At 33.2% G+C, this 25,172-nt stretch overlaps 1 pseudogene; it reads left to right on the top strand.

The window, feature by feature from the left end:
• Window positions 1-1,493: 1,493 nt before the first annotated feature.
• On the top strand, window positions 1,494-12,255 carry LOC116146314 (annotated as a pseudogene).
• The last annotated feature ends 12,917 nt before the right edge of the window (window positions 12,256-25,172 follow it).

The following is a 25,172-nucleotide window of genomic DNA, read 5'->3' as shown; positions in this document are numbered from 1 at the left end:
TGCAGTTTCCAGCAGAGATGAGTCTGTGCAAGGTGGTGTACTGCAATGGAAGCTTGGGACTGTTAATGAGTTCTGTTTTGGAAAATGCAGTTTCCATCAGATGTGGGTTTATAGGTTTCAATCTAGGGAAAAATAAAAAATATTATAATGAATATGTGGAGAAAAGGTTTATGGTTATAAGAGTTTCAATCTTGTATAGTTAATTCGTTATCCCCTATTCCCACCAGTCCACAACCAAGCACTATCCCAATTTCACTTGAAGTAGCTTGCTGAATGCTGATTCTAGTTTGGAGTTTGTTTCATATAAGTTGTTCTTGTCAGTGATAGTAGATTTTTCTCAAAAATAATTCGTGCTTTCATATCATAATGTAATCTCTTGCAAGTGGTGAGATTGGCAAGGGAGTGAAGTGAATACGAAAGGACAAGACTAGTGGTTTGTAAAGTGAGATTCTCTTCTTCTTCTTTATAAATTTCTTGAACCCTTGAATTAGATTAAATATTGCTGTAAAATATAATTGATATTCCCTATCAGTTTTTTTTGTTTTTTTAATCATCCAACTAGTGTATTAGTAATAATGAGCTGAAGGAGTACTGCAGTTGATTTTCATATGTTGCATAAAAATAGTGAGTGGACAGGTGAATAGTTGAGTAATTGAATTTGAAGGGGTGGTTATTTTTATAATGTAGAGGTTGGCAAGATTCTGATGGCGTACATCAAAATGTTGTCACATGTTCCCCACTTCACAGAGTTTGGCCCAAGATAATTTACATATACGTTTGTTTTTCCAGGTGCATCTGGTATTAGGTCTAAGGACCAAAACAAAACTGGAGTCATCATCATCCCATACTGCATTTGACCCAGCCTAATCTAGTATACATAAGATGCGATTTTTAGGGCCCCACATAAATTTTGCGGATATTGGTTTCAGCATTATTGGATTTGTTTTCAATTCAATAAAGCTTTTTAAATAAATAAAATCACATCCTTGGACATGTCGACTAAGTCATGATTTATCATATATAGATTTAAGTCAATTAAACACTTTATTTCTTTGTCCAAGTCAAACGAAAATATTAAAAGTTTTGATTAAATTAATTTATATATGCACTTAGTGTTATGTCTCAATTTGCTTGTTGCTCTTATGGTTATGTTTAACTCTAAAAATGGATGAATGCACTTTGTCGAATGTTATTTATATATTGGTAAGTATTCAAAAATAAATTAATTTAAAAACTGTTTCTAAAATTAAAAATATAAAAATAATTGACATAAAAAAATGCGGCTTGGGCTGGGCTGCGGTCATAAAAAGCCTTCGGGTGGGCTGGGCTTTGCCTGTCATACCGTGGCGGGCTCGGGCCAGGCTGGGCCTGGGCATCAGGTCGGGCTTGGCCTGGGCCAAGGGGTACACGGTCCGGCTCGGCCCATTGCCATCAACACATAAGTCTCTTTACGTGGTTTCAGAAGTGAATCTGGTTGGCTCTAACCTAAGAGAATGAGGATTGACACTGGAGCCACTCGACATGTCTGCTTAGATGAAGGACTATTTAATTCCTTGAACCAAATGAGAATGGGGGAAAGTGTTACATGGGAATTCACTACTTCAAAGATTGAAGGCCAAGGAAAGGTGGCCTTAAAGATGACATCTGGGAAAGAGCTAAATCTGAACAAAGTTCTGTATGTGCTAGAAATCCGTAAGAACCTGGTGTCTGGATCTTTGATGAACAAGCATGGTTTATGTATAGTTCTTGAGTCAGATAAAATAGTTTTGTCAAAGAATGGAATGTATGTTAGAAGGGTTATGTGAGTGATGGTTGTTTAAGCTTATGTTGTGTTGTAAAACCTAATAGCATTATAAGAGAATTTCTTCTGCTTATTTGCTTGAGTCTTCCTATGTGTGGCATGGTAGACTAGGACACTTAATTATAATACTTTGCGTTAATTAATCAAACTTAAATCACATACGTATTTTCCAAATCGATTCCAACATAAGTGTGAAATTTGTGTTAAGGCAAAATGACAAGGTCATCATTAATAGATTGAAAGAATACAAAATCCTCTTGATTTAATTCACAATGATATTGTGACCAAAGTTTGTATAAACAAGGGTGACAATAAGTATTTGTTTACTTTTGTTGATGATAGCACAAGATATTGTTATGTGTATTTGTAAAAAACAAGGACGAAGTTATTGATAAGTTTATTCTTTAAAGAATGAAGTTGAAAATCATTCAATAAAAAGTAATGGTGTTATGAAGTGACCAAGGTGGTGAGTGAATAACGTTCCGTGATTTCTGTGCACAACACGGAAATTATAAACGAACCACAACACCTATTCACTCAGTCAAATGGAATTGCTGAGCGAAAGAATCGTACTTTGAAGAAATGATGAATGCAAAGCTAATAAGTTAGGGTGTCTCAGAACATGTGAGGGAAGTGTGTGTTGGCTAATTATCTTTTAAATAAGATATCCTGAAAAGAAGACAAAACTCCTTATGATTATGGAAAGGAAGGAAACCTCTAAATACTTGCGAGTGTGGGGGTGTCTTGCCAAAGTAGTATTACCGACACCAAAGAAGGTAAAATATGTCTAAAAATAGTTGATTGCATCTATTGGCTATGCACATATAGTAGTGTTATTGATTTCTTGTGCATAGGTCCAAAGTCCCAACTTACACGAGAATACGACAATGGAATCTGGAAAGCATCTTTCTCAGAACATCTACTTCCATGCAAATCCAAAGAAGGATCAAGTTCGTCTAAACGAACATATGAGACTTGGTTCAAAATAGTCAAGAAGTTAAAATGGACCTAGACGTAGCAAAAGAGCAAGGACAATAAAATCCTTTGGTCTAGTTTCTTAACTTATGTTAGAAGATGACCTTAAACATTTGAAGAAGCTGTGAGATCTTCAAAATGGCCTTTTTGAAAAGAGGCTATTAAAATGAAACTAACTCCATCGCAAAATCATACATGGGAACTATGGATCTTCCTCTGGGATGTAAACCTCAGGATCCAAATGAATTTTCAAGAGGAAAAAGAAAGTAGATGGTTCAATTGAAAATGCAAGACAGACTTGTATAAGGGATACAAGCAAAAAGAAGTGTAGATTACTTTGATACGTATTCTCCTATGACGAGAATAAATCTATCAGGATGATATGCGATTGCATCTTTGCAAAATCTAAAGTACATCAAATGGAGGTAAAAATAACTTTTCTTAACGGAGATTTGAAAGAAGAAATTTATATGGAACAACCCAAGGGTTTTTCTGCCAGGGCAATTAAAGAAAGTTTGTAAACTGGTCAAGTCTTTATATGGATTAAAGCAAGCACCAAAAACAAGGCATGTAAATTGATAGTGCTATCATGGCTAGTGGCTTCAAAATCAATGAATGGCAAATGCGTCTAGTCAAAGAAAAGAATGATGGTTATGTCATTTGATGTCTTTACGTTGATGACATGTTCATTGTTGGTAGTATGATAAGAGATCAAATCTATAAGATATGTTGAATTCAAGATTTGACATGAAGATATGGTTTGGTGATGTAATATTGGGAATTAAGATTTCAAAAACTTCAGAAGGGCTTATTTTAATCAATCGGTTATGTGGATAAAATTCGGAAAATTAAAAAAGATGATATAGCTTGGCTATAACACCTTTAGATACTAGCTAACATCTATCGAAGAATAAAGGAGAAGTATTTCTCAAGTAGAAGTATCAATATATAGTAATCTGTTGTATAATGGTTGTACTAGACCAGACATAGCTTACACAATTAGTATTGAGTAATACACGAGATCCTAAAGCTGATCATTGGAAAGCAATAATAAGAATACTTAGGTATTTACGTTATACTCATAGTTATGGGTTGCACTATACTAGATATCAGATGTGCTAGAAGGATACAGTGATGCAAACTGGGTATTTAATATAAAAGACTCAAAATCTACTAGTGATATGTGTTCACACTAGGAGGTGCAACTGTATCATGGAATCCTCAACAAACTGTTATAGCAGATCTACCATGGAATCTGAATTTATTCTAGATAAGTATGGTGAAGAGGTTGAATGGTTACGCAATTTAGAGGATATCCAAGTGGCCAAAGCCTGTGCTAGCAATCTGCATTTATTGTGATATCAATCTGTAATTGGAGGGCACATACAATAGTATAATGGTAAGTCTAGACATATACGTGTCGACATAATACATTAGACAACTACTCTAACAGGAATTATCTCTATTGTTATGTGAAACAAAAGATAATTTAGTAGATCTGCTAACCAAAGGGTTAAATAGAGAGGTAGTTGAAAAATACGAGAGGAATGAGACTAAAGCCATAAAATAAGTCGTATATAATGAAACCAACCTAATTGACTGGAGATCCCAAGATTTAGGTTCAGAAGACAACTTAATATTAAAGACTTAGATAGCTCAATTGAGAGGTACTCTCCAGTTCGTTGATTAAATGAAATAGTGAGGTCGTAAGGAATAAGGTTAAGCGAAAACTTTTAGTGATTCTTATGTCGTTTCGAAGTAGAGTAATGTGGGTTACTCTAAAAAATCACCTATGTGAGAAAGAAGTGGGCCACTTCAAAGGGAATTGTATAGGGCTCAATTCTTAAGAACTTCGTAGAACTAAGGGTATGTCATGGCCAAAACGAACATAATAGTGAGAACTGATAATATCAGGGAGGATTCTTGTGTGAACTATGTCATCATTTACATAAATAACAAATTAGTTTAAGGACATCATGTTACTAATCAGTCAGTAAAGTAAACATACTTTCATAAGGGAAGGTTCAAAAGGTAACACCAACCTATCCTATGCAAGTCCAATCGTTAAACTCCATCAATGGTCTTGTGTCTAGATTTCAAATTTCATTCATGTGGGGGGTTGTTGGAATATTTTATTAAATTGAATGAAATAAATGGAATGAAAGTGCTGGTGTAAGTTGAGAATTTGAAGGAAAGAAAGGTTAGGGATTAATGGAGGAAGTTTTAAGATTGGAAAGTGAAAAGGTGGAAAATAATTGTGGAATTCAAAGTTTTGTCCACCTTGAGTAGTATAAATGTGCCTTCCTCTCATTCAAACACACCAAAAAAATTGAGAGCTCTTCAATCTCTTATTTTCTTTATAGTTTTTAAGGTTTTTTTTGTTGGAGTTAAGATTTATTCAGTTCGTAGAATAGAGAGTGGTGCTCTCGCTATTCATCTGTCGTTGATCCTTGAAACAGATGCTACTCAAATCCTGTGCACCCGAGTGAAGGAGGCAAAATGTTTTAAGGAAACTGTGGTTACACAGCCTTGACATTCTTCTGGATTGTACTCCAGATCTCATCCTTTCATTCTGAAGGATTTCCTACACGCGATCAAGTTGTTGGTATTGTTAATTTTATTGTATTGTCTTTGTATTTTATTGATAGTTAATTTTATTGTTTTATATTAAAAAGATTTATTATTGCGGTACTAATATAATAGTTGATTATATTATAACAATATTTTTTTATAACACTTCTTCAAATTAGATCATACATATATAAGGATGGATGGGTAATTTGGATCGTCATTAAACATAATAAACAGAGTTTGAAATATATCTCTCGATCCTTGACTAATTTTTAAATTATTAGACCATACAAAGATTAAATGGTCTAAAGTTTAGCTAAGGTGATTATAATACATGCTAAACTATACTAGATAAAATGACGCATTTTGTTATTGTTTCTCCAATATATTCGATAAGGATGGCAAAGTCATTCATAAAGTTTTATACGACGATTTTTGTCACTTAAATAAGATCTATTTTATTGTTTGAAATATGGGAACGCTACGACAAATTTCTATCGTTAAAAATAGGATTAAACTAAAGGTTGATTAAAAACAAAATTCTCTTGAGGTATTTTAGGTCCGTTGTTTCCATATTTCATATCCTATCCTAAAAAAAAAACTATTTGTTTCATTTCTCAAAATACTATTATATTTTTCAACTATTTTAAATCTCTTAAGTATTAATTTAACTAAAACACCCTCAGAAAAAAAATTTAAAAATTAACAAAAACACCCCCCACCCACATTTGCAAATTCCAGCCCCACTAGTCGGAAGGTGGCCGAAATCTGGATAATGACACACTACTTGCTAGATCGGTCGGCAGTGTAACGATATCATTTTTCGGCCAGATCTTTGCCGAGCTGGTCGTCAACGATGACCAAGATATGACTTTTGACTATATCTTTGGCTGTCACTGACGGCCAGATCTGGTCGTAGATCTAGCATTTTGGCTAGATCCTTGGTGGATTTGGCCGAATAGGCTATATTGGCACATGAACGGCAAATTCGACGGTCGTGAGTCGTAACGTCAGATTTTGGCGTGGTAGCTGAATCTAACAATTATGGGTGGAGATGTTTTGTATTTATAATTTTTATATATTGGGGTGTTTAGTAAATTAGCAAACCCAAAGAGGTTTTTTTGTTAATTTTAAATTCTACTTTGTATTCTTCCCCAACTCTAAATATCAAGATAACTTGTATTAATAACCGTTGTTCTGCTGCTAAGAATTATACTATTGTAACTCAAAATGTATTGCGTCTCCCTCAACACATTTATTTTATTAGACTTAAAGCAACATGATTTATAATAATTTCGAAAACTGGAGGAGAATTGGTCATTTACTGTTAAAAATAATAAATATATTATTATTTATTCTAGCCTATTTTAAAGTCATGTCTTCAAACAAAATCCAACTTGAGGACATTTTGTCATTGTAACTCTTAAAAAATTTGTTCTACTTTTAAAGTCAAGTCTTTGAAACAAAGTCCAGAGGGGAGTCAACGGCCACGCACCTCAAAGGGCGTAAATAACCTTTTTTTCAACCTTAAACCCCGTTCAAAAGAATGACCCAGCCCAATGAAGCACTTGTGTCTGCAAATCGAAACAACAAGAAGAAAAAGCAAAACGAGAATCCAAAACAAAACCAAATAAAAATCAAACAAAAAGAGTGAGCAAAAGCACCCCCAATCAAACATGACCGTTTAGATTGGCTGGCGACATGCCCACCTCCTCAGCATAGTGGTCCTTCTCCTCAAAATTCGTACAATGAAATCCTGTGCAGGTTTATTTGCTTTCTGCCTTTGTTTGTTTGGTTTGGGTTTTGATTCCTTTTTTGCGCTGTTCTCGGTTGGATATTTGACCCCATTTAGATGCCCATTTGCTGTTTTGCTTGGCGTTTAATGAATTTATTGGTTGTTGAAGAGTTGAATGTGGGTGTTTGGTTGAATTTCCATGAGTTTTTTTTTTTTTAGTTCCATTTTAAAGATGTAAAACCAGGTTCTGGAGAGCGTTTTTTAGTTCATTTCTCAACTTTTTCATGTGATAAGAATATGTATTGAGCAGAGAGTGTGTAATTTTATGTTTGGAACTTTTCTTCATCAGTAATTTTTATTCAATTTTAATTGTCCTTAATATGTAATTTCTGCTAAATTTTTGTTTCTATACTAGAGTTTAAGAGGCTTTTAGTTTACATTTTGAGGTCTTCAGCCTACCTGATTTAAGAGCTTGTTGTTATCATGTAGTTAGAGAATTAACTATAAAACTTTAGTTTCAAAACTCATAAGGACCTGTTCATAAAAGTTTTGTGTTTGTAGAATTAACGCTTGATTGAAGGTTGCTGGTCGTGTCTTGTAGCATTTCAACCTAAATCGGTTCCATTTTCAAAGCTATTCTTATGGTTTGTTTATTATATTATTTGTTATTTGCTTATATTTATTGAAGTAATTTCGTTACATAGGGTTCTTGGATAATTTGTAATGTTCAAACTGCAACTAAAATCTTGTCACCTCAAAATATCCATTTCCACTTTTGTCTTTTTATTTTCTTGGAAATTGTTCAAGCAGTAGTGCTTGAGGACTTGTTAGCTTCGGACTGGGAACATAGGTTTTAGCTTAAATGTTCTCTAAATTCAAGTTATCAATGTTGCCATCTTTTATAGTTTTAGGAGATATGTATTCAGTTGAAAATTAATGGTTGCATTATTTACTGATGCTCCATTAAATTTTGAGTTGCTTTTATCAGAAAGCTAGAATTTTGATGACTTAAATTTAGTATTTTGTAGACTTAGAGGGGATAGGGTTCTGGATGTCTAAGATTTTGTTATTGTTTTTTGATTCTTGAAAATTTGTATATCTTTCATTTTTGCGTAAGATCCAGATCCATAAAATTAGATCTCCTATTAATTTTCTTGTAATCTTCAATGAAATGATGCACTGTTTTTTTTTTTTTTTTTTTAATAAATTCATAGATTTTGAAATATCTGTGCTATATTTTTTCTCTGAGGTTCCTTACTTGTGTGCTTAACATATCTTTTATTGCTCTAGGAATTTCACTTAAAACTCAAGAACTCTATGTGATAATTTTTGTCACTCGTTACCTTGATCTGTGCACGAGTACGTCTCATTCTACAACTCTGTAATGAAGCTAGTCTTTTTGGAACTTCAATCGCTATTGTTTGGTATATGCGGTACCATAAAGTTGTGAAGGCAAACATATAACAAGGATGAAGACACCTTTAGACATTTTTCCTGATTCTCCCATGTTTGGTTTGGCTTTGTTGATTCCCCAAGATATAATACTATTGAGGTACGAAATTTTTTGTCTTCTTCTTCATTTGTTTCTCATTCAATGTATTTTTGGCTAAAGAAAATGACCTATTTAAACTATGAAAAAGTGAAACAATTCAATGAAAATGCTACAACTTAATGTTGAAATTGAATCCATGTGAGACCATGGTAAAGCATTGTATTTTCTCTAGTCGATGCTGTTGTAATTCACTAGTCTGATTCAATTATCACATATGCTTGACCTTCACATTTTTTGCCACATTAGAAATTTTATACTGGATATTCATTTTTAAGTGACTAGAATGTTTTTGAGTCCCCTTTGGAACCAATTTCAGTGACTAACTTGCATATTTGCTACATATGGATATACTACAAACATATAGAATATAATATAATAGTCACCATAAAAAGACTTAATGTAAAGTGGTTTGTCCCTCTAAAGCAATGGATCTTCAAGTAAAAAATTGATGATGATTTTCAGTTTCTGTCCTTTAGCTGATTTATAAATTTTTAAATTATATATTATCCTGTTGCTTTATAAGTCGAATACCAATTGTTGATTTATAGAATAGAAAATAGAAAAAATTTATTGTTCTTTTTGAACGAGTAAAGTACAGAGGAGCTATAGTATAGGAGCTTTTTGTCTTCTATTAATACAACAAGGAGCTGTCATCTCCATAGTTATGAAGGACTTATTATCCTTTACAACGAAGGAGCTTATTATCTGTTTCTGAATGAGCTTAGTAATTGAGTTTATCTAATCATGGATTAGGAGTTTTTGTGTATTAGCTTTCTCCATCCTAGATATTAGATTGTTACAAATGAAGGGCACTAAACTATATGCAGACTCACAGTTGGCCAAACGTTTGAATCTTTTTCGTGATACTTAAGCAATTTATGTTTCATATGAGTGGTTGGCATGATAAAGCTGTCAATAATTAGCTACAGTGAGGTGCCATAGTTGTTTATCCAGCATGGTTTACAACGGTTCTTTTGCTGCTCTTGGGTGATTCTTCATGATACAATATCTAGAATTTGCATAACTGCCTCAGCATTGAATGATTTCTTTATCTATCAGAATGACACTACTATATCATGAATCCCATGATCAGTGGGTGGTATCTACCGTGTAGTAATGTTTGTACTTTTGGTCCTCTATATATCTGGGAATTTGTAAAAATAGTGTAGAGTCATCACAATACAGTAATTGATGTACTTTTGTTGCAAAGTGTCGTCACTTGACTAAATATGAGCATGTATGATATCATTGGATTCATTTCGATGGGAAGATAAAAAATCTTAGATTTGATGTGAAGTTCGTTATGTTTCATTTAATTTCTACTGTTTAAACCTGAAATGCATTTTGCTATTCTAGGCAAGTTTTGTTGCTTATAACTTTAGTAGGACAGTCAGGTTTTGCTACTGTTCTAGTTGTTCAGTTGCTTAGAAAAGAGGTCTAATAATGTAAATAATTATTAATTTTCATTTCTCGGTAAAATTTGTCTTTAGTCATATCTTGCAAATATTATTTGAAGCTATAGAACCCTTTAATTGGGTTTTGCATGAATCTATTCCTTGCTTGAAAGTAAGATTCAAATACGGTTTCATAGTAAATTACCTTTTTACCTGGAAAAAGGATTTTATTTCTGATGGAAGACTCACCCGTTTTTGACAGATTTTGTGGAGTTTCTCAATCTATCTTGAAGCTGTGGCAATCTTGCCGCAACTGGTGTTGCTGCAAAGGTCAAGCAATATTGACAACTTAACTGGAAACTATGTCTTCCTTCTGGGTAAGCCATTTTATGTTCCCAAACAGCTTAGTTTCTTCATCCTATCGATCATATGTGCCATTTGTCCAAAACTGTTGCAGTCTCAAAACTGTATGTAGATGAGTTTCTGTGATGTAGCTGTTTTGAGGTATAAAAAATCCTAACAGAAACTGGTTTCAATTGGCCGCAGTTCCAGAACTAATCAATCAATCAAATGCCTTCACAGGCTACTATAAGTGTGCAAAGCCCATCCAAAATCTACAATGTTATTCCAATTTAAGCGCTGGAAAGTAAGTGTCTTGAAATCTTTTGTGACGACACCAAAATCTTCTATTACTAATTCCAGATTTTCCTAAAAAATCCAAAACAAAGATTTCCATGAACCTTAGCTTTGTCTCGTATCCAAAAGATTGATATGGTCTGTGAAAATGAGTTGGCTGGGCTGGAATAACCAAAAAATGTTTTACTGCCTGAATTATTTGAAACCACTTCTAATAAAAAGTAATATGGAACAATCTATTACTATTGACAATGTAGTAAAGTTGGTCAATATTCCGTATCCTTTGCACTTTTTGTGGTATGAGAAGGGTTCTGGTTTATTACAGTGTGATACTAAAGTGCTTCTGTTGTTCTCAAAACATGTTATGTGACAAAAAAATATATTCATATCAGCGTTGCGGGAAGAGGATCCAAGATGGCTGACCTAGATTGGTCGTAACCATTCATACCACAGAAAGTGAATGGTCATGGCAGGGTATGGCATAAACCAGTTTACTCTGATGCTCCTTTTTTCTGCCGCAATAATTCATGTTAATACAGTAAGAGTATAATTGGGTTTCTATAATTATTAAAAGAGAAATTAAGGTTGGAAAAAGAAGTTCATAGATTTCAAGTTTATAGTGAGTATTTAGGCAGAATGTTTTAGAGTAGAAGGCTGAGACCGGAGGTTAAGGAATTAGTGTCCTCATGAATTGATGATGATGGTTCTTCGTTAATAAATGTTTCATTTAGTATTGGTTGCAGAACGTTTGTTGTCACTGGTTTAGAATTAGTGTTAGTGTGGTGCTAAATTAGGCCTTTTCTCAAAGATGATATTGTGTTGGGTTAGATCCAGTCGTGTATTTTTGCAACTCTCCACATTCTGATATTCATTTTAAACAACTGATTCATCAAAGTGTTATGGAATTAAATTGTACCATTTGTTTCGTACGAAGCTCAGTCTTACATTATTACACAGTATACATGAATGTCTGCATGGCAATCTTCAAGATTTTTAGCCTATGATGTTATCATTGGCATCTTTTCCCTCTTTTCTGGGTAAATAGTTTTACATTTGAGAATTTTGTTCTACTTTTTACTGAATCCATCATATTTCGTCTGCCCCTCTGGGTTTCCTGATTAGATTACTGGTGTGACTGGGGATACATATTTTTTTGTTTATTTCCTATATAGTGCTTACCGAGCTTTATATATCCTCAACTGGGTTTATCGTTCTTCACGGAGAACAAAATCAGATGGATACGTAAGTTTTTCTCTGCTGTTTATCTCGTAACTTGTGCTTCTGCTTGTGGGAGATCATTACTAACTAGCATGTTGTCAAAATGCTGAAAAAACGCTTGGTTTCAGGCCTGATTCAGACTGCCCTCTATGCTGACTTTTACTACTATTTTAAAGGTACATTCATGTTCCTTTTTCTTTTCATTATATCAGGCTTTGCTTGTACTAATAGGAAGCAATCAATGCGAAAGAAGAAAAAAATAGATTGAATAGGAGTGATGGTGATGGCTTCATAGAAGTGATCAATTCTCTGTATTTTGAGTCTGCTAACAGTTGCTGCTTTTTACGCAGCTGGAAGAACCGCGAGAACCTGAAGCTGCCTGCCTGAGTGAAAAGTCTTTTTTCGTTTAATGTTCTGCAACATATAAGAAAGGTCACTCCCAGGCTCTGTTTTTAGATTGATTTTTGAATTTCTAATACATGAGTACTCTTCAAACGGGTTTAGCTATACTATGAGGCACTGTAAGTGCAGTGTACCGTTTTTAATTTTTTAACTTGCAAGTTTCATGCTACAAAATTTAAACAAGTTTTAGGTTAATGTATTAATACACCATTTAATTAGCAAAACTCTATACAGTCAATGATTTTGGCAAAGAGAAGAAAAAACACAATTATTAGTTTGACTTTCTATTCATTATGTATCTCACTTATTATACAATTCCATTTCTTGTTAATATACGTAGTTGTTTTTTCTTTTTCATAGAATTAATGCATAAATCAAATAATGTAACTTATTCATTCAAAGCCAAAACAGTTCTAATACTATCCATAAAATTCAAACCTATACTTCAAATTTCTGCGTATGTATATTCATTTACTCGTGTGTGAAATCGATTAATACGAAACATCACTGTTGTTGAAAGTATTAAGCATTTCTTTTTAGGGATTTTTGATACTTCTTCAACGGTATTTGAGATTTCGGAGGATTCACATGCGTTATACTCTCCACTTTTGTTTATAGCCTACTGTGCTTTTGCACTCCATTTGCAAGAACTTGGCCCCTTTTTACTTGGCGAATTTGACAAGGGAATGGATTCCTTGTTTCTGCAAAAGTAGGTGACTTTTGAATGCATTCCCATGTTCCCTATTCACGTGACTGCAGGAGGGCCCGTCCATATTCATTTGTCCTTAAAACAGAGGGATCGGTATAGTAAATGTCATGACCCAATTTTGGTAACATTGAAGCAGATTTGCATCCTGGAACATCTTTAAATGAAGCTTTTATACGATTCATAACAAACGTAGGAATGGGGCATAGAAATATAGCAACCTTCTTTTTTTTTTAGGATGACAAGCGCAAATACGTCAGACCCACCAGTTGTTGAATCACTCCAATCAGTTTCGTTGACTTTGCATACTTTTACAACCAGTGGCAATGAAAGCTATTGGGCTTATTTGTAAAGAAAGGTTGTGGAGAGGCAGTAGAAGAGACGTTGCAGGTATTTCAAACCATTCATTGAGATCCAATTCCAAAGGATACTATTTGGGCTTTGATTAATTAATTAATTCTGGCTGGCCCCTCTTTTCTTTGAGAATTGATATCATGGAGAAGTTTTTAGGGAAATGTCTCACTCAATCATACCCCTACAAATCATATCCCCTTAAACAATAAGTATAGGTTTGAAATAATGTTGTTTTGAGTGAATAATTAAGTTTACCGCGGTTATGTTTACTCTTGAAGTGGATGCATTGTTGGATTATGCTCAAAATATGAGACAAAAAATACATCTACCACCAAAAATTATAAGGTTTTCATCTTAATCTTAGGTGAATTAAGGAATATTTGTTATAATTTTATCTCCTCCAAAGCCATCTCTTATTTTCTCTTTTGCATCACAAACGCTTGGGTGGTATTTTTCAGTTCTCTCACCACTTCAAAATACTTTCAAGACACAAATCAGATCCCTTCATTTTTTCTCTGCTCTCGCGTTCTCATATTCTGGTTTACTCTGTAAAAAAAAAAATCTTTCTTTCAGGTTTGTCCTCAGTCTCACTCCTCTTCTTTTGTTTGAGGTTGCATCATGTTGTCTTGCTGTTATTTCTGTATTTTTCTTAACTTCTTTTTGTGTGTGTTTAATTTGAAAGTTTGCACCCTAGTTGTCCTGTTTTAACTCTGTTAAAAAAAAAAAAAAAAAAAAAAAAGTGAAGGAAAAAGTGTGTTGAAAATGGTTGTGAAATCGTGAGTATTGTTTCGGATGTTGTCAACTGCTTGGCACTCCGATTGGGCGTCAATTTAAGTACTTGTACAACTAACATACCAATTTCAAAAATTCGAAAGGGAAGTACGAAGCTGAAGAATACAGAGGCGAAGTAGGTTAAGGTACTGCTGCTGAAAGAAAACTGGGAGAGATCAAACAGAATGAGTTAAGGACGGCAGATGTAGATGTCGAGAAGCCCTTACCGGAAGTCGTCGATGACGGCCAAAATTTGGCTATCATCAATGGCAATCTGGCCATCAACGATAGCCAGATTTTGGGTCATAGATTTGGACGGAAACTATAAGATTTGCGCATGATCGATCAAATCTAGCCAATCGTGCATCGTTCCGGTAGTGTTTCCTCGTAGTTGTCAATGGCTACTGGCTTGGGTGGGTGGGGGTATTTTTGTTAATTTATAATTTTTTTATTATGAAATGTAATTGTTTTTAGTTGAATAGAGTTGGAAAAAAGTTATAATAGGATAATAAACAACAAATATTCAATAAAAAAAAATCTTATTTGATTCAGATTAATTTTCAAAATAATGATTACAATAAGTAAACAAATACATATTCAATTTTTTTTTTTTTTAATCCAAATAAGATAACATAAAAATAATTCTAAAGAGTGAAAAAACAGGGGGTTATATTATTGGAAGATGGCACCTTTTTCCGTCTTCTATAAAAGTCTAAAATACCCCTAATATTTCCTAATGTAAATGAAATTAAAATTAATAAAATTATAAAACAAATAAAAGGCTTCTAACTGAAAATTTTGGTAAAAATTAAGAACAATTTCATGGATTTTAAGAAAAAAAAAATGAACAAATTAAGGATATGCTAGACTTTAAAAAAAAAAAAAAACCAAAAGGTTTATATTTGATAAGAACCTAGGGTCCGTTTGTTTTATTATTTTGGATAGGATTTTGGGAATAATATTGGGTAATTGAATTGGGGAGTATTATGAGGTAAAATTTAAAAACTTATAAAAAAACCCACTAGGTTTGCTAATTTAATAAACACCCCAATATATAAAAAAAAAATTGTAAAATGACAAAAACACCCCTACCACCCGCAGTGCTAGATTCCGCCACCACCGCCGGAATCTAGCCGAAAATTTGCGTAACAACACATACCGGTCAGATCTGGCGGGTATGGCGTCGATATGGCCGGAAAAAGCCAGATCTATGACCAGATGTGGCCGTCGACGGCTGCAAAAATCCATCTTTAAACGTCGCTAATGACCAGATCAGTGAATTACCTGCCAGTTCCGGTCGTGGTGTAGGCCATTGTGACAGATTCAGGCTACCACCGACGGTGGTTGCCAAAATCTGGCAAGTATAGGTTAGTGGGGGTGTTTTTGTTGATTTTTTAACTTTTCTTTATGGGGGTATTTAATGAAATAAATAAACTTAAGGGGTCTAAAATAATTAAAAATATATAGTAATATTTCTCAAATAATGTGTCAAACAATATTTGAAGAATAGGATTGAGAATATAGGTAAAATATGGAACCAAATGCACTACATATTATTATCAAGTGAGTACTTAGGCTATACTCGAGGGATCAAAATGGATTTATTATAGTGTAAAGTTGTTGCATGAGATTTGAGAGTTTATAACAATTTCCTCTTCAAGGTTTAGAGAAAGTAACAAATGAACCAAGGGTTTCGAAAGGTAATGGATGTACACAAGAAGTCAATTACTTTTGATCTCATAGTTCTTGGTTGTGAAGATACGTTGTTAGGTGCTCCATTTTTTTTTTTTTCCTTCATTGAGGTTGAACCTAAATATGTGCTCGAAAGATAGTTGTCTATACACTGATAAAAGTTGTATGGATTATCGAGAAGAGAGGAGTCGTGGTGGTCTCCCTCAGACCACTTAAATCCCATGAGTGAATACAAAGTTGGATCTCACCTGAATGGCCCCAAATAAAAGCTCCAATAATTTTTATCTAGTTATATACATTTTTTAATTTAATTATATAAAAAATTGAAAAAATAAAAACTAAAAAGAATTTGAAACTTTGTTTCAAAAAGTTTTAACATCATTTATCTTATTATGGGGTGTTTGTTTAAGCTTATAAGCTGGTCAAATTAACTTATAAACTCTAAAATTAAGCTGACATATTTGTTTATAACTTTTTTGAGCTTATAAGCAAAAGAAAAATAAGTTGGGAGGGGGGTACTTTTTTTTTTTTTTTTTGGTTATAAGCACTCCGCTAGTTTGACCAAGTATATTACCACATTATCCTTGTTTAATTTTAAAATTTTATAGTATACCCTTGTTTAATGTAGTACCATTTTTAGTCATTTTATAATAAAATGTACTTATAAGTCACATTTTATCAAACATATCAACTACTTATCAATCACTTATAAGTACTTTAATCAAACACGTAATTGCTTAAAATTTCAAAAGCTTATAAGCTAAAATTAGCTTATAAACACTTGTTGCTTATAAGCTAATTTTCATAAACTCAGGCAAACACCCCCTCTATAGATGGAAGAGATATAAAAAAAAATGATATCCTTACAAAGACCCATACAAAGAGAGCTACAAAGTGATATCAGTAAGAAGAAAAAAACAAAGAAAATAATGGAAAAAGAGATAGGGAGAGAAATTATGAAAATCAAGGGTGGAGATTGTCTTTGTATACCCCTTTGTATGTGTCTTTGTAAAACTAACATTGCTCGAGATATAAATGACAGCTTAAAATTGAAGGAAGAGGGAAAGAATGAGATTATTGTGGCTTATTTACATTTTTTTTTTTAAATGTTATTTTATTAATTTTTAATTTAAGTATGAGGATGGTTTTGGGTTAGGGGTGTGTTTGGTTGCGGGTTTAGGGATGTACGTGGGGTGGCATAGAATTTTATGGGATTACAGTAGGCCAACGGGGATCTTTTAAGACTTTTTGGACGTTTTGTGGTAATTTAATTAATAGGAGAGAGTGTATTATTTAGTGTGATATTGACAAATGTTGAAACTTTAAGTTATTATTTTTATGAATATTTTTTAATATGTATTATTTACGACAAATTTAGCTGTAAAATCAAGTGATTACGAACTATATTTTTAATAAATAAATTTACCATTGTATAATACTATATTTGATATTCTAGCATTTTGAGAAGGGATTATCCTATATATTTTTAATAAATATTAAACTATTTTTTCGATCTAATACAATCCAATAAACTTGACAACCATGGTGGAGATAATTATTTTTAATAATTAGCCAACAATCTCTAAACCGTTAGATTAATAAATTGGAATCTACATATAATCAAATCTCGTACATGGATTAAAACAAAATTATAAAAGTGTTAATAATTTTATGTGTTTGATAATACAGTTTAGAGACAGTATTTTAAATTAAAACAACTAAATACATTAAATATAATATAAAGTATTTTAAATGAAATTTATTGTAACGCATTGAGTTATATATAGTATGTGAGTTACATTATTTAATTAATAACTTATACCATATTTAATGTTTTACGTAACTGTTCATAACCTGTCATTAAGAGATTTACAATATTTATGACATTTATATGATAATTTTTTTGTATTTTAAATTAATGTAATTAAAAATTTAAAAGGGTTCATTTTATTTTATTTTGAAAAACAAAAAACAAAAATAATTTTTTTAATTTTAATGTTGGTGACAGCCAAGAAAATAGATTTGATTTGATGAGTCACGTTGGAAATTATGGAATGATTAAATATTATTTAATTCGCTTTATTTATTTACGGTTGTTAGTAGCCGTGAGTCCGTGACCGTGCTGTGACTGTAGAAAATTATTTGCTGATTGACATTGGCGAACGTATAGAAAATATGCACTGCGGTCAACAAAGGAGATACTAGATTCACGGGTTTGTGAAATTCGGATATAACTGGTGATACCTGTCTCCACGTTATTGGATCCCAGATCATATTGAAGATTCAAATAAATTCAAAAGGGCACAAGAAGCTCAAGTCTTTCAATTGAGGCCCAAAACATAATGCCATGTAAGTGGGGTGTAGGTTGGATTGTACAAAAGCTAACCTAAAGTCAGTATTATTATCCCTTCGAGGTGTGATAAAAAAAAAAAAAGAAATCTATATGAGATTTTAAAAATTACAAAAATTTATTTATTATAAAGTTTTAAGGGTTAAAATAAATGGTTGGAGAGTAATTTTATAATATTTATTAACTCATCACAATATAACTTTTAATGACTTACACGGGGATTTATCGGTGCATTTGGTTCATTATTTTGGATATGATTTTGGAAATAATATTGGATAGTTGAATAGGGTGATTATTGTGAGGTTAAATTTAAAAATTAACAAAAAAAACCTCTAGGTTTGCTAATTTAACTAAACACCCTAATATATAAAAATTTTGTAAAATGATAAAAACACCCCCACCCATACATAGTGCCAGATTCTGGCCACCACGGTCGGAATCTGGCCAGGCGTGAGTCGACCTAGCCTTTTCCGGCCAGATCCACCACGGATCTGGTTGGAAAATGCCAGATCTGGCAGTCAACGGCCGCAAAAGGCCAGATCTGGCTGTTAGCAATGGCCAAAGATATGGCCATCGTTGGTCGTGTTGGCCGTCGCTGACAGCCAGATCGACGAATTACCAGCCAATTCCGGTCATTTGTAAGCCGTTGTAATAGATTCTGGCTACCACCAACAGTGGTTGCTAGAATCTGGCAACTATAGGTGGGTGGGGGTGTTTTTATTAATTTTTTTTGGGGGTATTTAATAAAATTAATAAACTTATGGGGTCTAAAAGTAATTAAAAAATATAATAGTATTTCCTAAATAATTAAACAAACAAATATGTTGGAAATAAGATTGAGAATAGGGTATCAAATAATAAACCAAACACGCCCTATATTATCATATCATACCTCAAGGGGGATTACATCTTTAACTTCTCATGTTATAATATTTTAAAGAGAAGTGAATTTTAACACCCGTCTACTTTATCAGTATCCCTGTTGCTAAATACACAATTTTTTATGTTTCAAAAAATATTTTTTAAGCCCCATTTAATATTGAAAATAGCTCTTTAAGTTTAATTAAATATTTTGTTTACACATCTTTTCCACCGTTTTAAATTTGAACTTACTTTTTCACTTAAAATTCATTTCGTTGTGTGATTATAGTATCCGGGGTTTTAATAATATAATTTTGTCAAGCAAGCAAATATTTGAAATAAAACAAAATGTTTTAATGATTATGGATAGTCTCTTTCTGTTGGAATATTTTATTAAATTGAATGAAATAAATGGAATGAAAGTGGTGGTCTAAGTTGAGAATTTGAAAGGTGAAAGGTTAGTCGATTAATGGAGGAAGTTTTAAGAATTGGAAAGTGAAAAAGGAGGAAAATAATTGTGGAATTCAATGTTTTGTACCACCTTAAATAGTATAAAAATGTGTTATTCCTCTCATTTCAAACACACCAAAAAAATTGAGAGCTCTTTCAATCTCTTATTTTATTTCTAGTTTTTAAGGTTTTCTTTTATTGGAGTTAAGACTTTATTTAGTTCGTTAGAATAGAAGAGTGGTGCTTCTTTTGCTATTCATCTGTCATTNATACTTTTTTTTTCATTACGATGAGCTTCAACAAAAAATTACAAAATACAAATAAATATCTTCAAAAAACACAATTTTTGTAAAAATAAAACATTTTTTCTACAATTGTTCTCGATGACTTTTCATATTTTGAAAATGTTGAATAATCATCTCATCGTCAATTAGATTAAATACATCTTTCTCAATGTAGGTGACCAAGCAATCATTCATCCATTGATCTCCCATTCGATTGCGTAACAAACTTTTTACAAGATTCATTGCAGAAAAAACACTTTCAACGGTCGCAGTCGCAACTGGTAAAACCAATGCAACTTTTGTTGGAATATTTTATTAAATTGAATGAAATAAATAGAATGAAAGTGGTAGTGTAAGTTGAGAATTTGAAAGGTGAAAGGTTAGTAGATTAATGGAGGACGTTTTAAGAAGAATTGGAAAGTGAAAAGGTGGAAAATAATGGCGGAATTCCATGTTTCATCCCACCTTGAGTAGTATAAAAAGATGTTCTTCCTCTCATTTCAAACACACCAAAAAAAGTTGAGAGCTCTTTCAATCTCTTATTTTCTTTCTAGTTTTTAAGGTTTTCTTTTGTTGGAGTTAAGGCTTTATTCAGTTCCTTAGAAAAAAAGAGTGGTGCTTCTCTTGCTATTCATCTGTCGTTGTATCCTGAGAAACAGACGCTGCTCAAATCCTTGTGCACCCGAGTAAAGGAAGCGAATTTGTTTTAAGGAAACTGTGTGTTACACAAGCATCAACATTCTTCCTAAGGTTGTATTCTCCGGATCTCATTGTATCATTCTGAAGGATTTCCTAACATGATCAAGTTGTTGGTATTGTTAATTTTATTGTATTGTCTTTTTGTTTTATTGACAGTTAATTCTATTGTTTTATATTAAAAAGATTTATTATTTGCGGTTACTAATATAATAGTTGATTATTTTATAAAATATATTTTTTTATAACAATCTTAAAACATATTTGATTTTATTAGTAATTGTAGTTTATTTTATTAAAAACATTGTTTTTTGATATTTCCAAAGGATGCAGTCCTTGAGCAGTAAAAGTGTGGTGGTGAAATTTGAACAGTACGATTTAGAGAAATTCTAAGGAGACTGGATTTTAAGAGGGACCGTTTGTGACTCCTCCAGTATTTCCTCGGAATTATCTTTTAACTACTGTTCAAAAATTCACATAATAATTTTTTGGTTTGGATTTTTCAGAAAATGACATCTGAATCAAACCCTGGTGATATGTTGAACCAAGTTGTGGCTCCTACACCAACTCATGTGGCACCGACATCTATTCCTATGAACCATGCGGAAAAACCAGAAAAAATTTGGTGGAATGCATTTCAAGAGGTGGCAACAAAAGATGTTTTTCTATTTGACCACCTTGAATCTTGCAAGATTCTTGACTGAGGATGCTCCTACGCTCAAAGAAGATGAGCACGATGTTCAAGTTATCAGTGTTGTTGATGCTCGGAAACATTATGAATTTTCATGCCAAAATTATGTCATGAATTGTTTGACATATTCATTGTATAGTGTGTACACTTCGAAGAAAACGGCCAAAGAATTATGGGAGCCTTTAGACCCTAAATATAAAACTGAGGATGCTGGGTCCAAAAAGTTTGTGGTGGGACGATTCCTCTATTATAAAATGGTGGACTAAAGAGCTGTTATCAGTCAAGTGCAAGAGATCCAGTTGATTTTACATGAAATTCATTCTGAAGGGATGGTGCTAAGTGAAACTTTCCAAGTAGCTGCCATTATTGAGAAGCTACCTCCCGCATGGAAAGATTTCAAGAACTATCTTAAGCACAAGCGAAAAGAGATGAACCTTGAAGAACTCATTGTTAGACTTCAGATTGAAGAAGATAACAAAAGTTTTGAAAATAGAGGGTTTACTCCTACAGCAGCAAAAGGAAATGTTATGGAGCATGGTCAGAGTTCTAATTCTAAGAAGATAGGGAAAAATGCCAAGCTAGGGCCAAAAGGAGGCATCTCTAAAAAGCCAAAAAAGTTATAGGGCAAGTGTTTTAATTGTGATAAGATGAGTCACAAAGCTTCCGATTGTAGATTGCCAAGAAGAAACCGAATCAAAGAGGCAAATGTTATGGTGAATATTACTTAGGATGTCTCTAACATAAGTCTCTCTATGGTGGTTTCAGAAGTGAATTTGGTTGGGTCTATCCCAAGAGAATGGTGGCTTGACATTGGAGCCACTCGGTATGTCTGCTCAAACAAAGGACTATTTAATTCCTTTGAACCAAATGAGAATGGGGAAAAGTTGTACATGGGAAATTCAGCTATTTCAGAGATTGAAGGCCAAGGAAGGGTGGTCTTAAAGATGACATATGGGAAAGAGCTAACTTTAAACAATGTTCTGTATGTGCCAGAAATCCGTAAGAACCTAGTGTCTGGTTCTTTGCTGAACAAGCATGGTTTCCATATAGTTCTTGAGTCAAACAAAATAGTTTTGTCAAAGAATGGAATGTATGTTAGAAAGGGTTATGTGAGTGATGGGCTGTTTAAGCTTAATGTTTGTGTTGTAAAACCTAATAGCATTAAGAAGAGAAATTCTTCTGCTTATTTGCTCGAGTCTTCCTATGTGTGGCATGGTAGACTAGGACACGTTAATTATAATACTTTGCGTAAATTAATTAACTTAAATCACATACCTATTTTCCAAATTGATTCCAAACATAAGTGTGAAAATTGTGTTGAGGCAAAATTGACAAGGTCATTGTTTAATAGTATTGAAAGAATCACAAATCCTCTTGATTTAGTTCACAGTGATATTTGTGACCTAAAGTTTGTACAAAAAAGGGGTGGCAATAAGTATTTTATTACTTTTGTTGATGATAGCACAAGATATTGTTATGTGTATTTGCTAAAAAGCAAGGAAGAAGCTATTGATAAGTTAATTCTTTATAAGAATGAAGTTGAGAATCAACTCAATAAAAAGATAAAGGTGTTACGAAGTGACCGAGGTGGTGAGTATGAATCATCGTTCCGTGATTTCTGTGCACAACACGAAATTATACACGAAACCATAACACCTTATTCACCTCAGTCAAATGGAATTGCTAAGCGAAAGAATCGTACTTTGAAAGAAATGATGAATGCAATGCTAATAAATTATGGGTTGTCTCAGAACATATGGGGGGAAGCTGTCTTGTCACCTAATTATCTTTTAAATAAGATACCTAGAAAAAAGGAAGACAAAACCCCTTATGAATTATGGAAAAGAAGGAAACATTCCTATAAATACTTGCGAGTGTGGGGGTGTCTTGCCAAAGTAGCAGTACCGACACCAAAGAAGGTGAAAATAGGTCCAAAAACAGTTGATTGCACCTTCACTGGCTACGCACATAATAGTTGTGCTAATCGATTTCTTGTGCATGAGTCCAAAATCCCAGACATACACTAAAACACGATAATGGAATCTAGAAATGCATCTTTCTTAGAACATGTATTTCCATGTAGATCAAAAGAAGGATCAAGTTCGTCTAAACGAACATATGAGACTATGGTTGAAAACAGTCAAGAAGTTGAAAATGGACCTAGACGTAGCAAAAGAGCAAGGACAATAAACTTCTTTGGTCTAGATTTTCTAACTTATCTGTTAGAAGATGAACCTCAAACATTTAAAGAAGACGTGAGATCTTCAGAAAGACCTTTTTGGAAAGAGGCTATTAATAATGAAATTGACTCCATCCTGCAAAATCATACATGGGAACTAGTGGATCTTCCTCTGGGATGTAAACCTCTAGGATCCAAATGGATTTTCAAGAAGAAAAAGAAAGTAGATGGTTTAATTGACAAGTACAAGGCTAGACTTGTAATTAAGGGATACAAGCAAAAAAAAGGCCTAGATTACTTTGATACGTATTCTCCTGTGATGAGAATAAATTCCATTAGGATGATACTCGCGATTGCATCTTTGCAAAATCTAGAAGTACATCAAATGGATGTAAAAACAACTTTTCTTAATGAAGATTTGGAGGAAGAAATCTATATGGAACAACCCGAGGGTTTTTTTGCCCCTGGGCAAGAAAAGAAAGTTTGTAAACTGGTCAAGTCTTTATATGGATTAAAGCAAGCACCAAAATAATGGCATGTAAAATTTGATAGTACTATGATGGCTAGTGGCTTCAAAATCAATGAATGTGACAAATGCATCTACGTCAAAGAAACGAATGATGGTTATGTCATTTTATGTCTTTAAGTTGATGACATGCTCATTGTTGGTAGTAATGATAAGATGATCAAATCTACCAAAGATATGTTGAATTCAAGATTTGACATGAAAGATATGGGTTTGGCTGATGTAATATTGGGAATTAAAATTTCAAGAACTTTGGAAGGGCTTATTTTAAGTCAATCGCGTTATGTGGATAAAATTCTTCAAGTAGAGTACTTAAGAATTATAGGAAGTTTGATGTACTTAATGAGTTGTACTAGACCAGACATAACTTACATAGTTAGTAAACTAACTAGATACACGAGTAATCCTGGAGTTGATCATTGGAAAGCAATAATAAGAATACTTAGGTATTTACGGTATACTCGTAGTTATGGGCTACACTATACTAGATATCCAGATGTGCTAGAAGGATATAGTGATGCAAACTGGGTATCTGATATAAAAGACTCAAAATCTACTAGTGGATATGTGTTCACACTAGGAGGTGCAGCTGTATCATGGAAATCCTCTAAACAAACTGTTATTGCCAGATCTACTATGGAATCTGAATTTATTGCTTTGGATAAGTGTGGTGAAGAGGCTGAATGGTTACGTCAATTCTTAGAGGATATTCCAAAGTGGCAAAAGCTTGTGCCAGCAATCTGCATTCATTGTGATAATCAATCTGCAATTGGAAGGGCACAGAACAATATGTATAATGGTAAGTCTAGACATATACGTCGTCGACATAATACCATTAGACAACTACTCTCAACAGGAATGATCTCTATTGATTATGTGAAATCAAAAGATAATTTAGTGAATCCGCTAACCAAAGGGTTAAATAGAGAGGTAGTTGAAAAATCATCGAGAGAAATGGGACTAAAACCCATGAAATAAGTCGATATAATGGAAACTCAACCTAATTGACTGGAGATCCCAAGATTTAGGTTCAAAGAGACAATTTAATTATAAAGACTTAGATAGATCACTGTGAGAGGTACACTCAGTCCGTTCCTATGATTAAATGAAACAGTGACGCCCGTAAGGAATAAGGTTAAGCGAAAGCTTTTAAGGATTCTTATGTGTCGGGTTTCCAAGCAGAGTAATGCGGGTTACTCTTAAAGAAATCACCTATGTGAGAAAGAAGTAAGGCCGCTTCTAAAAGGAATTGTATAGGACTCAATTCTTAAGAACTTCTCGCAGAATCAGGGGTATGTTCATGGCCAAAATGAACATAATAATGAGAA

The sequence above is a fragment of the Pistacia vera genome, unplaced genomic scaffold (genome assembly GCF_008641045.1).
Source record: "Pistacia vera cultivar Batoury unplaced genomic scaffold, PisVer_v2 Contig476, whole genome shotgun sequence".
NCBI classification, from domain to species: domain Eukaryota; kingdom Viridiplantae; phylum Streptophyta; class Magnoliopsida; order Sapindales; family Anacardiaceae; genus Pistacia; species Pistacia vera.
This window is presented reverse-complemented; position numbering and strand designations above follow the sequence as displayed.